This window comes from Dermacentor andersoni, chromosome 1 (assembly GCF_023375885.2).
Source record: "Dermacentor andersoni chromosome 1, qqDerAnde1_hic_scaffold, whole genome shotgun sequence".
Classification (NCBI taxonomy): Eukaryota; Metazoa; Arthropoda; class Arachnida; order Ixodida; family Ixodidae; genus Dermacentor; species Dermacentor andersoni.
In genome coordinates, this window is record NC_092814.1 from 231,880,318 (window position 1) to 231,896,316 (window position 15,999).

Sequence of the window (15,999 nt, forward strand, 5' to 3'; positions counted from 1 at the left end):
GACAGGGTGCTCACTTGCCGATCCATTCCGCTTGTACAGAAGCCAAAAAGGCGGTTTAATACCGTTCCGCTTTTGGTAAGTTAGTAAACTTTGCGAACCGAGGTTCTTACGACTAATGTTGCCTGAGGCTTAATTCACGGTGATCGCAACGCTGTTGTCAGCGTCAGAATGCTCGATGCTCGCGTGAGCTTGCAAGAATAAATTGAGCAAATAATGTGGCACCTACACACTCGAACCTCTTCATGAAGTTTTACCACAGCACTAGCAGTTGAGATATTAAACTTTGATTAGCACGCGCCAATGCTGCGCGCATTCCGCGACAGATGACGTCCTTGAATGTATATCAATAGCATTTACATGTGCATATGCCCCATGGCCAGCACATATCGTCAAACTACGCCAGTAGAGACTAGCACATCAGTGAAGCGAGATCAACAGACCGCGCTTCTGATATGGGGTTGCGCAACACGTTTGCAGTACTGTAACACATGCCTAGCGTTGCGCAAATCTCGAGACATTGAAGATGAGGGAAACGAGTGACCGAGGCCACAGTTATTCACCAGAAATCCTGCAGAACTAGAACCAGCTTCGAGACAACAATATCCCTCCCCAAAATGTACCGCGATAGACGCCAATTTCGCCCCCCCACTCCCTCCCCTTATTTTCACAAACATTCCTCACGCAGTTCGGGACGTTACGTTAAACAGTGTTACGTTAAACAGGAATTAATTTTGCGACATGTCTCGGTGGTGCTCCCTAAAGTTACTGCCAAACAATGTATTTGGTTAATTTTGTCTTCGTCATCGTCAGGCTGGTAACTCATCACGTTTGCCTTGTGTGTGCCGCCATTAATAACGTGCTGCCGAAAAAGACAAATCAATTTTCCTCTTCTGCGCTGTCTTAACAAATTACTTTATTCTAGCTGGAGCATTTAGTGCACATCGTGGATACCCCAATCAAGTACGTGCAACTACTGACACCGTTGTACTAAGTCTTATGAACGCAATAACCAGTACAGGAAAACATTCGTAAATATACCCTAAAGATGACGAACAACGACCTGCAGTTCAAATTGCGCGAAAATTAACACTGGCGTCAAGTAAGTCAATTAAGCGCATGGTCTTGAGAAAGAGAACATTGGCAGCAAAGGATTAGTGGTCTGCTAATAACAAAGAGCAAAAACTACAGTTGTGGCTCATGGAAGCTCAGAGAATATTACTGCGGAATAAAACGCATTTCTTTTTCCTCAAAAACTAGCAACCTTATCCTTGATCTTTATTCTGCCGTGCAGACAGCCCTCTCAAAGAGACCGAATGGAATTCGCACGCAAGGCTTGGAAGTATTGCCTAGAATAAGTAAGCAGGCCTCGTTCAAAGGCCCTGGAAACCAGTTCGCCACGCACGCCGCTGTTGCCGCGTAGCGCAGCTGAATTAAGAGCTTTCCAGGAACTCATTCTCTTGAAGGGAAATGATTGAATTCGCAAGGCTTGTGGCGAAAGTTTCAAGTCACGAAATTGCAGAAATTCTTCACAATGTTCACCGCAATGTCTGAACAGTGAAGTACTGTTCGTAAAGCAAAATACAGCAGATAGTAGCACTGGCCATTCAGTTAACAGAGTCTGAAGAAGTCATCTGATGAACTGCGCGGCTTGAGTACCAGGCACTTGCCTTTCAGAGGTTGTAGTCGATGCTGTTCTTGACTGCTGTTCTCGAGCACACAATGTCTATTTCACTAACGCGCTATCTTGCCTCAAAAGTGCTTTTTTTTATTTGAGCTATTGTTGCAAGTCAATATACTCCGGATGCTTACTTTGAACTCAGAGTGCAAGTATAGTGCGAAGTGCGCAGGCACACGCGCGCGCGCGCACACATACACACACAGAGAAACACGCGTACGCTCACACTAGTGCCCCTGTTACTATCAAGGTCAGTGACCTAAAGGATCTCACGTCGTGACAGTGGTAAATTCTGCACCACAACCATAGCATTGCCAAGCAAACGTCTTTGGAAGTGGCGCCGGAGGTGGTCTACTACCTTGGCGCTTCACTATAGGCATCGCAAGAAGCGCAAACCTATTCGACAGAGGCGCAACAAGCTTTCGTAACAGACAGCAACTGCTGACAAATGGCAATTGTGTTGCTGAGGCGCGCGCAGCTCGGAGTCAAAACGGAAGACAATGGCTGGTAAAGATTACAATAATAGCGACTGCTTGCCCGTTTCTTACATTTTTTTCATGACAATTACACTGTTTTTCCAGCGGCACCTATCCATCAGGCCTGCCGCGCAACATGTCGACCACTGGCTTTGGGTCTACACTGAACATAAATGCCATACATTACATGTTGTAATAGCTATACATTTCCTAACTTCATCTAAGCCCAGTAGCAAAAATATATTTAATCTGCTTGCGTTCGCCATCTACCGGTGACAATGCTGACATTTTTTTTTTAAACAATGGCACTTTGCTTCCCCAAGCGTCACTGCGAACCGCGCTAAGTGGCGATGTCATATTAAGCAACTTATATCTGATTAAATAATAGAAGACCTCATAAAGGAGCGAAACAAAGTTTCGCGATCTTATCTCGTTTGTTTTCTTTTTACCCGCACTTCTGCCACATTTTGTTTGTTCCTGCACACCATTCCATGTCTACCTCGAAATGGCTTCCTCGCGCAGGCGTTACATTTCTGCGCCCTAAATGAGGAAGTGGGGAGGAATGTTTGGAAGTGGGCCGTGCTCAGCAGCACGGCCCACTTCCAAACACCCTGCTCCCGGTCATTTAGCCAAGAAAGGACTTTTTTACCGCTTGCTTAGGGGTAGCTGCTCCAAGGGAATATCTGAAGTAAAACTGAAGAGCGACAGCAAACATCAACATTTAACTTTTTTCTCGCCGTCGCAAGTTTCGCAGATAGCCCCGAGTTAATGTTAACACGCACTGTACACTCCGCGCCCAGGCACTTAGCGCAGACACCCGTGGAGCTGGGAACCGAAACAGAAAGGCGCCGAGCCACATTTTGAGACCACTATCCGCGTGCATTACCCGACTCACGCGAAACTTGCCAGGACCACGCTTTACATAACCTAGAAAGTGGGTTCTCCGTCTATCGCAGTCTCTGCGCTCTCTCGCCACAAGAAAAAAAGAAAGAGAAAGAACAGAACTTTCCTCTCTCTCTCTCTCTCTCGGGCACAGAGGAGACACCTCTATATACCCTTCTGGGGGTTAGCAAAGGTCGTCGCCTTTTTTTAGACGCCGCGCAAAGTACCTTGTTCTCGTCGACCTACACACGACACTTCCTCATTACGCCTCACCGCGGACGCGTAACCCAGGACGAGACGGCGCGCGGACTGCCCCAAACATTGCAGTGTGTGTGAGGCCGGCTGCGCTCTAAGCGTAGCTGGAAACTGTCATGGAGGTGTACGTTATGTGTTTATGTTTTTCTTTAATAGCTTGTCCATCGCAGCTTGAACAGTGCAAGCCGATCGATCTCCAGTTCAGCGATCGCCAGCCCTCGTCGCATATGACGAGACCCGTAACAGGTTTTCCCAGCGTAAACAGAACTGAACTCTGGCGCGCAGTGCTCGACCCGTGACTGCGCACGTGTGCGAGAAGCAAGGAAGCGTCGTTCTCACGCATCGCTTTATTGACCTAAGCGTTCCCTTTATATGCTTAAGCAACATCTGCACTTTTGAGCGCAGCCTGGGCGAGACGACGACGAAGAAGTACGGAAAAATTCGGTGGTTTTAGATTGCCAGTCGCAAGAAGATAAATCGAGACTCTTGTTGCTTTATCAGGTACGAATACAAGATGCGCCAAGCAACAAGAACTATAGCCCTCAAAATAGAATAGATTCCTGATTTGTCGAATGGAACCATCTTTTGTACCATATTATTTAGAGGTGGCTGATAAGTCTTCAGCTTTGCCCTTTAAAAAAGTCAAGGGTCCGAGCACCGGCTACACTGGTTACTCTCCATCCAACGCGTTCTGCTTCTTCTCAGGCCGTGATGCTGCTGCTACTATAATTCAGTAATAACTACAGGCCTTCAGACACTATCGTATATAGCTGTGCGGGAAAATGTATGGCCGTACCGCATTTTCGTACCGCATCTTCGTACTGCGAAGCTTCTCTACGGAAGGCTAGCGATATTTTCTACACCACACTCAACTACAGCGGCGGCCAGTGTCCTTTCTTGTTACCTAATAACAAAAAGGCGTGTGCATTGATTCTCGAGAGGCCGTTTGAGACAAAATCATCAATATAGTTATCGCATATCTATAAAATTGACAGCTTATAAAAGATACTATTAGAAAGATGTTAGAAAGATATTATAAAGATGATAATTCAAGCGAATAAAACATCACCTACACGCTTGCGTTCAAAGAGCCCTGCACGTAGCTGTCCCCGAGTGCCCGTGTACGAACACAAAATAAAGCTTCCTGTAGGAGTGGCGCGGATTTGGCAGAGATGACTAAGTGGAGCGATACACTCTACAGCTGACGACTGAAAAAGAACGCAAAGCACGAAGTGCAAGAAACAAGAGAGCATATATACAGTGAAACGAAAGAATTACTGGCAGCTGCAATTCGTTCGTTTCACTGCATAGATTTCCTCCCTGCGCTTCTTGCATCGCGCCACTTTTCAGTCACGAACATCGACTAACTTGCCCAAAATCACTATCCTGGTCCAATGCATTCTTCAGCGTCGTAAGCCTGCCCGCATTTCGTGGGCGCAGCAAAGTAAGGTGTCCTTCGAAAGACGCGGTTTCTGCGCCTGCATTTCGTCGATGCGCTCAAAATAAAGCCGTTCGGCAACGAAAAGGCTGTTCTACTCTCATTTTATGCCGTGCCCCGGCAATTGCAGACATCGTTCGTTGTGCCTGATATCCCAAAAGCAAACAGTGCGAATCAAGAGCTTTTTTTTGTGTGTGTGAAAACTGAGAGGATGTACAAGGGCATGCCTATAAGGCAACGCGCGCTGGCATAAGGAGAAACCGACGCATCGAATATCAGACGCACTCGTCGCATGCCTCCGTCTTCGTGTTTCTCGGAACAACGAGAAGAACGGCGCACTCGTGGATCGTGCCATGCTAGCCGATGAATATTTCGCGAGCCGAACACATCCTGCAGAAAGCGGCAGCCAAAGGCGGTCGCATCCTTATTGAGAAGCCGCGAAATGAAATGGTGACCGATTCACTCCTTCTTTATATATATATATATATATATATATATATATATATATATATATATATATATATATATATATATATATATATATATATATATATATATATATATATATATATATATATATATATATATATATACTTACAATTGACATATTGCCCGCAGTTCAAAAGCGTTTCGCAATTGCAACCATAAAAGCCGCCATTTTGTATTACCAAAGGGACAAAAGATCCTACAACAACCCTACATGCTGAAAAGAAAATTGCATGAGAACCCTATTATTTTATATGAGAGCACTATGCATGCATCGTCGTAAGGTCTTTATATGGCTTAATACAATATCTACGTACATTATGAGTTCTAGCACGATAACGATTTGAACACGTACGATATTGCTACGAGATGTGAACCCCATGCGATGCTCGTCCAAGTGACCAATGAATATTTATGCAGCAACTTGGACATTTACAGAGAAGTAGCGCAAATTTCGCCCGTGTGCGTCATAATCCTGACTCTACTGCGTAAAAAGTTCCTTTCCTTCAACCCTACTGTTTTCCTATCATTCCTCTTGTCGAGTGCCCAATCCCGGTAAAAACGGTGGCGTGAAACTCAATGACTGGGGCGAAAAGAACGGATGAACAAGCCAATGGTTACAATACCGGAGGGCAATATTTTGCAACGATGTCATTCCATTTTCCATTCTTCATTTTAATCACCAGTCGTGCCGAGTGGCCAGCCCCGGCGATAACGGCGATGCGGCTGTGTCTGAACCAGCGAAATATGGCGAAAACATTGGAAAACTGAATCAATCTTCTGAATCAATCTTCATAAAATATGACCTCTGGGCCCGAAGTGCGAATATAGTGTCTACACCCAATTTATCAAAAATGTATTCAACTTTACAGAGAACAGGCTGCAATAATAAGTGCTAGATCATCGTGTTTTGCAGAACTAAAATATTTTTTTTCCTGGACGGATAGATTTCTAACTATATTTTGACGCATGTTGTAGGCGATCCGTTTCGAGTTCTTTCTAACAATTAGTTGGTAATGTAGTGACTGAACTCAGTAGTTGTGGGCATAATAGAAAGTTTTGTTGTCACCTCCAACAATAAAGCAGAAATAGGCAACCTTTCTTGGCAGCGGGTGCCATCTTATGATTATTTTTTCTAGGGAACCTTTTCCATAACACTTGAAAAACTTGCCCTTAGAAAGGCAAAATACTTGCGAGTTGTCCATGCCCACTAAATATTACAAGTGATCTTGCCTAACATTCCAGTTCACGGTAAGCCTTTCTTTTTACGAACTGTTACATGATCTTGCTACAATGCTTAGCTTTTTTCCTGGGGCATGTAAATTGGCTGGTCGGCGCCACAGAGTGCTATAAGATTATGCTCAGTAATTCTATAGCCAGTTGTGAACCCACAATATGTTTCAAAGGCTCCGTCAATTTCAGAGCAATTGAAATTTATATTGACACTTGTTTACTGTCTTTGTCGTTTTACGTCTAGAAATGTTCTTTTCAGTGTTGCATTATATTGTGACTCGTACGACAACAACACAATCCAGGCTCGTTATAGCTGAGGTTTAGTTTCCTGCGTGAGTCGAAACTTTTGTTGGTGTTTCTTGTGTTCTTATTTTCTTATTTTCTTTTACAGGCTCCATATAAGTTATCAGACGTGCACTGAATTCCGGCTGTCTGTAAACGAGGAATGAGCACGGCAAATGGGTATGCGCAGAAGGACCAAATAAACTATGTTTTAAGGCGTAAACATTCTTTGGCGAGTACCCCAGCAAAATCTGTCCATCGCGTGACGCTTATCTGCAAGATAAATGCATAATTGGTCAAGTTAACACATGTAATAGTTATAATAGTGTAATAGTAGAAGATTGCTAGCGTAAGAAAAAAAAAGAAACATACTTCTGACCGGTATTCAAACCATGGACCGCAGCGTGGCAGGCAGATGTATGAGCCATATTACATTCGCGGAAGTGAAAGTTGCTTTGGCCTCAGCTTACATCACACCCGGCTCAAGTCAAAAGGATATTACGAGGGTTATCACCATTTTCTTGATTTCCTACAGTCCTACAGTAATGCGTAAGCCTTCTTTGGCGAGCACCCCAGAAAAATCTGTCCGTCCCATGACACCTTATATCTGCAAAACAAATGCATAATTGGTCAAGTTAACAAATTTAATCGTTATAATAGTGTAATATCAGACGATTGGTAGCGTTATAAAAAAATTAAAAACTGGTTACGTCGCCATGGTCATAGCAAAAATGAAGTTAACATATGTAATCGTTATAATAGTAGATGATTTCATCATCATTATGGGGTTTTACGTGCCAAAACCCCTTTCTGATTATGAGGCACGCCGTATTGGGGGACTCCGGAAATTTCGACCATCTGGGGTTCTTTAATGTGCGCCTAAATCTAAGTACACGGGTGTCTTCGCCCCCATCAAAATGCGGCCGCCGTGGCCGGGATTCGATCCCGCGCCCTCGTGCTTAGCAGCCCAACACATAGCCACTAAGCAACCACGCCGGGTTAGTAGATGACTGGTAGCGTTAGAAGAAAAAAACTGGTTACGTCGCGGTCACCGCTTCGAAGTAGTAACAGGAAAATAGGAAAATCAAAATAAAAAGCTGTGGTGCGGCAAAAAAAAAGAAATGGTTGTGACGGCGTTTCGGCTCAGTTGATACGATATATCAGAAAAATAAGTGCATAACTGGTCAAGTTAACACAAGCAATCGTTATTATAGTGCAATCACTTCTCACTCTATTTAAATTACTTAACAGACAGCTCGCATGACAATTAATAGACTCTAGGTTGTTCACAAATACAAATAGCACTAGGTTCTCCCATGATCACAACTTTCTATTACGTAAATGCAACACAAACTATAGGAAAATGACTTCCTCCTTCTCAGCGATTAAATTGTGGAATGACTTACCCCATGTTCTTAAATCATCAACATCTTTGCATGCATTCAAATATGACCTTAAAATTTCATTTTGTATAACTTTTTTCTTGATTAATTTACTCTCTATATGAAGTGTGTACTTCATTTGTGAAATAGGTTTATACAATTTAGATTGGTAATGCGCGATTTTTTAAATTTTACATGAACGACTCCTTGTATAAAAATGGAATGTATTCCTTTTCACTACTTCGTTCACTTTTTATTTACTTGTAGATTGCATAATTTTACACTGCTGTACTAATTATTCATTTTGTACCAATCTTCTTGTTAGCCGCGGGTCTCACTGCAGTCGTTTGACTTTGGTACCCTCGCCTGTATACTACTAACAACCAACTATGCAGCTTCAATGAAGAATAAACTGAAACTGAAGCTGAATAGCAGACGATTGGTAGAGATGGGGACACATGCACAAGCAACCCAAATAATTAAGCAAAAGCGAAGTAGCAGCCGAGACAAAGAATGATTTTTGAGCTAATTGCCTCACCCACACAATATGTATCAAGTGATCTTGCTTTCAATACCAAAGGACGTCGTAGTTAACAAAAGCTGCAGGTACTGCGCGCAAGAAAGTGCATTCATCCATATTCATATATATGAAACATCGAGACGCCACTCCACATGATCACATATCACTCTACATATCGAAACGCGCGATTTGCCACGTATACTCACAAAAGTGAGGACACATGTATGAGGCGTTACTAAGTGTATACTTGTCATAGAATAGGGGAGTACAAAAAAAAAAAAAATTACCGACGATTACGTTACTTCCTAATGCGAAATTTGAGCGCAGCAAATAAGCTGTTTCACCTTTTCGATAGATTGAGGCAAAGAAATCGAGCAACACATGTATGCGCTATCACAGAATTTTTTTGTTGCATTTGTTGCACCCTGACTGTTTGCGAGCCTTTGTTTGCGTTTGGCCTCGGCCTCGGCCGCGCGAACGGTAGAGTCTTCTCTGCGACGGCGATGAGCTTCTGCTTCAGCCTCGCTTACTGCTGGTTGCTCTCGACGGCGGCGATGAGCCTCCGCTTCGTCGGTGCGAACGGCAGGGTCTTCTCGGCGGCGGCGATGAGCTTCTGCTTCAGCCTCGCTTACTGCTGGTTGCTCTCAACGGCGGCGATGAGCCTCCGCTTCGGCGGCGCGAACTGCAGGGTCTTCTCGGCGGCGGCGATGAGCTTCTGCTTCAGCCTCTCTTACTGCTGGTTGCTCTCGACGGCGGCGATGAGCCTCCGCTTCGGCGGCGCGAACGGCAGGGTCTTCTCGGCGGCGGCGCTTAGCCTCTGCTTCGGCGACGCGTACTCCTGGATCATCTCGACGGCGGCGACGGTAAGCTTCTGCTTCGGCGGCACGCACCTCTGGATTCTGACGGCGACGGCGCTGGGCCTCTGCTCTGGCAGCTCGTTTAGCAGCAGCAGCAGACGGAGGACTTCCATCGGTCGTCTCGCTCATGGCTCAGAAAGAACTGGCAGATAATTTCGCAGTGGCGAACGGCAGCGGCAATTTCGGCTCGGGCGGTGCACATATACAGATCCGCCGCCACCGATCTGGCTCTCTGATTGCCACCGCACAGGGCGAACGGCAGCGGCAATTTCGGCTCGGGCGGTGCACATATACAGATCCGCCGCCACCGATCTGGCTCTCTGATTGCCACCGCACAGGGGTTGCATTGGAGGAGGCGCGAAGAAAGGAATTAAGTTCGAGCCGGCGCTTTGACAACCGGAGACTCGCAGGAAGAGGGGGGAGGGGGGCGGCGTGTACACCCAGCGGCAAACGATGGGGGCAGAAGCGCGCGCAGCAAGCGGACAACACGATAAAGGGAGGAGGGAAGAGATAGCAGCGACTGACTGATGCCGCTGACGCCGATAGTGAGTCAACCCCAGCTGCGGAGTTGGTTTCAGGGACAACGCCGCCGATGCCGACACAAACAATATGATACCCTCGCTTCCGCAGCGCTAAGAACCAGGTCTAGCCGTGGGAAGGTGGTCACGTATTCGTCGACGTGCCGGGGCCTACGTGAAATAACCGGCGCGTCGGCAACTGAAGAGCACCCTATCCGCCACACAAGAACAGGGGGGGGGACCCTTTCCTCCTCTTTCTGCATGGCGGCGACGGTGTTCTATGCAGTCACGTTATCTTGACTCTCTAGCGGCGTCAGCGGCATCCAGCGGTATCAGTCGGTCGCTGCTAGCGCTGGGGGGATGAAAGGGGGGCGGAGCTGGTTACGAGGCCGACGACAACGCCGACGACGACGCGAAACCCAGGAACGGACGCCAAAGAGCTGCGCTCTAAAAAAAAAAAGACGTGCACATGCTCTTCGTGTTATGGAAACTCTGCATGAGTAGCCGCCGGCTCAGCTGGGAGTTGGTAAATTTTTCTTTCGATTCGCATAGCGCTATCGACGGGGTCAGATGTCACCTTTCCGTTTTATATGTAGGGCTTCTAAAAATTCCCGCCCCAATTTTCTCTAACTTCTGCCTCGAATCCTCGCTCGCGAAATTCGCTGTGCCAAATTTATACGCAGGAGGAAGAGAAATATAGCACGTGCATTGTTACACTCTTCTTAGACAAAGACGCGAAGTGATGCTCGTGTAACCCACCCGTCGGTAGCGCTATGCAAATCGGAGGAAACAATTAAAAGCTCCGAAGTCAGATAGCCACCCCTCACGTAGATTTTTCATGGAATCAAGGCGTGCGCATACCTTCTATGTTTGTGCACCGTTCTTGCTCGAAAAATAAACAGTTGGTAATGCCGCCTGGCGCGATGTCCCCTTCTGTGTGTTTACGTTTTCTTTGGCGTCTTCCAATACGTGCAGCCGGCACCACCTGGCACAACAACTCGTCCTGGTGAAGTATCATTGCACACTTCATTGCGAACCTTTGTCGCCATTGTCTGCGCGCATGGAAGGAAATCTCCATATATATACACATGATGCATCGCCCCCGCAAAGCACTTGCAAAGCAACAGTCAACACGATCTGTTAAGGTGTCGTTTTTAGATGCGCTACACGCATGCGCAAGAAGCGATTCTAGCGACCTTTTTTTAATAGCTTTCGTCTGCAAGATGCATACATTTGCGGTTTATGGGGAAAGACAGATGGCAGCTATTGAATATATCCGGCAAAGTCAGCAGGAGGAACGACAATCCGTTGAACGGTAATGGTAAACCTAACGGTATCTGTACGTGTTCTTCTAAAAAAATATTAAAAGTTCGAGATCCCCATGCTATTGCTAACGGCATCCAAGTTAATTGCACTGAAGAATCCGTACATCGAATGCACCTACTCGAAACACCATAGGACGCAATATATTCCAGCCAGCTCGCTCGAACCTCGAAAACAGACAGGCATTGTGCCCTTTCCAGAACCAGTTGCCAGCTTGTTTTCTTCCTATTTATTGTATGTATGTATGTATGTATGTATGTATGTATGTATGTATGTATGTATGTATGTATGTATGTATGTATGTATGTATGTATGTATGTATGTATGTATGTATGTATGTACGTACGTACGTACGTTTGTTTGTTTGTTTGTTTGTTTGTTTGTTTGTTCTCTCACTCGCTCGCTAGCTTGCTTGCTTGCTTGCTCGCTCGCTCGCTCGCTTGCTTGCTTGCGTTTTGTCTCCATATAGAGCAGCGATCATTCACAGGCGCGTTGGCGAAAAAAAAGATAAACAAGGCACAGCATGGCAACGCATCATGGGAGAAACACGCTTTCTTAGACGAAAAGTGATGCAGCCATCTGCGTCGACCAGTATAAAGCTTCAAGATTTTTCTCCGAACACATTTTCAACAAAGGATAGCTTCTTTCTCTGTTGTGATTAGTGAGTACCAGAAGATGCCCAACTAGCCTAGCGGAATGCTCTCCCAACGGCTAACGCGGGTGATGCGCTAATGGAAACCAGGTCCCTGTAGAAGCCACAACTGCATCTACCAGCTCGCGATGGCTGGACAGATCAGTCTACAGATGTTACCAAATCGGCTTTGCCAGTTTTACTTTATTGTCTTTCGCGCATACGTACTTCTGGCTTTCTAGGACTAGCGTTCCGAATGTCCTATAGGACCTAGAAACCGTTTCGTTGCTACTCTCGGGAGTCTATACTTGATGCCCTATTTCTGGTCGCGAATAATACAATAATTACAAGAAATCGGGCATATCAGAGCACGAAATGCGTACACCTGTTGTCACTTTGCTATTGCGCCAGTCTCCCCTTACCAAATAATTCCGTCCGTTCCGTTTTGCTGCGGACGACAAGTAGACGTGCCCAAGGCGCCAACAACCAGCTCCATTGGTGAGTGTCTGTATCCGCAGCGGTTCATTCTCAATGAGGCGTTCGAAGTGTGCCACTTTTCGATAGGACAGTGGCGGTCATTGCGAGCGTATGCCTTAGGGCCAAGCTTGGCGGGACCCGCACTGAGCTTGGCCGCTCGCCATTCGGAAACCTCACTGAGTCTAATAAATCGTCATTAGCGGAGTGGTTCGCACAGAGGGCTATCAGGTGGTCCGCTCTCCCGTCCCCGATCTGTGTCCTGCCAGCGAAGCCCATACTCTTGCATCACAGGCCTCATGAATACCGTGCATTTCCTGCGTGGTAACTGATTACATCATACGGACTCCTTCTCCAGAGTCGCGAGAATAGCATAGAAGGTCGGGTCGCGGGAATTTTCAGTGAACTAAAAAAAAAGGAGTGGCGTTTGACTCTAATACATGAAAGTGATAACTAGCTCACAATCTAAAAGAAGCAACGAGAGAATTTGAAGACTGTAGCCTTCCAAGACATGCGGGGACCGTTCGTTATTGCTTTACATCGGCATTTAGGCGTTATACAGAACCCACTATCAAAAATATCAAAAATAAGCTTTTTCTTTAATAAAAATACATTTGCTTTGACTGAAACTGCATACTGTTCTACGTGTTTCTTAATAATTAAAAGAAAACCCTAATATTCGGTTGTAAATGGTTATCAGATAGCCCCGCTGTCAATATGTTACAGCTAATTTTTCAGCTACCTTGATGGTCTCCTCTGTCGATGACTCCTAATCAGGAACAAGGAGTAGTACTCAACATTCATGGGACAACATAATTAATAGAGATAAAGGCTTCACCGTCTAGATGGAGTGAGGAAATCATAACCTCACGCAAAAATCTACAGATTCTTCTCGCAGCAGCACGGTAGAACACAATGAGGCACTGCTGCAAAATGAAAGTGATAACGAGGACAGAAAACCGCGTTCGCCGTGACGTCAGACTGACGTCATCACACGTGATAGGGGCTTGAGAACGTCTTGAAAAGGGCTGCCACTGAATAAACGATGCGCAGTGTTCCCGTTCTTGTGTGAGCGTTATTCTGCTCCTGGCCGTCCGGCCGGATGCCGTACCTGCGCGGCAGCAGTTATAAAGGTGGATTTATAACAGGCACTGTTCGCGTTTTGTTACGCCCGGTAACATCATGGTGAATACTAACTAGAAACACACACTCGCAACATTTGTAAGAAAGCATAAGTTGCAATCACGCATCGAGAAAAATGCGGCTGCAGAGTGGTAAGTGCACAAGAGACAAGCGAGAGAAAAAGAAAAAAAGAAAGAAAGCTTCGTATACTTTTGAAAGTTACCCGCCGTGGTTGCTCAGTGGCTATTGTGTTAGGCTGCTGAGCACGAGGTCGCGGGATCGAATCCCGGCCACGGTGGCCGCATTTCGATGGGGGCGAAATGCGAAAACACCCGTGTACTTAGATTTAGGTGCACGGTAAAGAATCCCAGGTGGTCGAAATTTCTGGAGTCCTCCACTACGGCGTGCCTCATAATCAGAAAGTGGTTTTGGCACTTAAAACCCCATAATCTATTTTTTCTTTTTTACTTGGACGTTTCCCAGAGATTCTTGAAAATTTGGTGCTGCGGCGGGATAAACGTCAGAGGTGACGCGGACCCCGCGCTTCGCACTGGAAGGCTGTGCAGCATTGCGGTGCGGTAGAGTCAACGCACTCCTTGCCGCTGCCATAAGTACAGCGTTGCGCGGATATCTCACAGTACCAGGCTGAAGGAAGGATTAAATGCCCAGAGGGATGCGTCGAAAGGATATGTGCAATGCAGCCCAGGCAGGGTAAAAGGTCTAGAGCTCGGAGTCTATGTCCCGGAACGTTGCTTCGGTTCACTGGCGAGTCTCCCACTTCCACGTGACTTGAATTACTATACTCCCAGGATCAGATCTCGTACATAAATACCCGAGAATGTGGACGGGGGAAGAGCCGTCGCCGTAACTCAATGATTGAGCACAACGCGCGCAATGCGGAGCTCAAGGGCTCTTACCTGAGGCCAGTAGTTTTCTCGTCCACTTTCATTTCCTCTTTCCTGATCATTTCTATATTTCACTTAAACCAATAAATGATTTTCCCTATGATTTCCTCGGCCTTGTGGTAATACGAAGGGACGAATTCCAACGAGGAGCACGAGAGGCTGGCTTATCCTTTCACTGACTGGGTAGAACGGTGCTGAAGGAAAGCTAGCAGCCGTAGATACGGCTCGAAGGGTAGTGAACCGCACAGAAGTTACCCCGGTATTCTAGGCCGTTCCTCCATTCAACACTCCACCTCGACTCGATGATGATAACGATGGTGATGATGTTTATTGGCATCCCCCTCAAAACGGAGCGGAGGCCTGCTTGATTTATTCACTACGTTTATCGCCACCTAGCCTTTTGCCTATTTGATCCAGATCCTAACTATAGCATTTCAAACCTATATCACTGTATTGTACCATTACCTACGCTTGCAATGACTCCGGTTCTACAAAAATTCTTCCCAATTTTTTTTCTTTGCCAATACTATAATCGTCTCTTATCACGCAGTGCCTTGCACGCATGATATCACTTATCACGCAGTCAGCAGTGCCTTGCTCTTTAGACCCAGCTGTTCGATTAGCTGTATTGGCATTTTTTTCAGAACCTGCGGCCGTGTTATTAGAGACATTTCCTTCACAATTTCTTATGGCAAAAATTTTCTATGCTAATTTTTTAACTCTCAGGCTTCTCTGTTGCTGGATCTGTTTGAGCCTCGATTACGCTTTCGCTCTTATCACCACTACTACCCGGACCAATACCCTAATACATGTAACCAATGTAAGAAGAATGCGGGTCTGTTCCAGATTATGTGGTTGTGCCCAGCGGAAAATCACACAAATCACGAAATAAGTAATACTGAGCAGTTGGAGGCCGTGTTGCTCAGCTCCGACCCTGACCTGCAGGCCAAGGTCATCGAGAGAGCTGAAGAAGCCGCCCGGGCCCAGGGGCTCGTGACCGCCTAACAACAAGGTCATCCGTTAATACCTTGTTTTCAAATAAAGTATTTACTCACTCACTCACTCTCCTGATTTATTTGAGACAGTGGATGGCAGCGCCGCCCCTGGACACAAGTGGTCACTGCGCTTTATTGACCGCAATGGATGGATGGATGTTATGAGCGTTCCCTTTGGAACAGGGCGGTGGGTTGCGCCCCCTAGTTCTTACTATTATACTGCCTAAAGTCCTACCTAGGTTAAAAAAAAGAAGAAAAAAAGAAGAAAAAAACACGATGAACTCCCACAATAAAATTTTCTGACCTCCTATTGTGAACTTTGCTTTTGTACGTCTCCGCTTTTTGTCGTTTCCATGCTTTTCTTCCAGCAATATTCCAATCGCCTCTTACTAATCTCTATTGCGGACATGTTTACTTTCCCGCTGCTCTCGCTGAATCCAAGGGCTTCAAGGAGGCCAGTGGGGCCTAAATCGACCACTGGGCAGATGTCTTCACATTCTAATGAAACATGCTCCATCGTTTAACTATATAGCTTTACCGCAGCA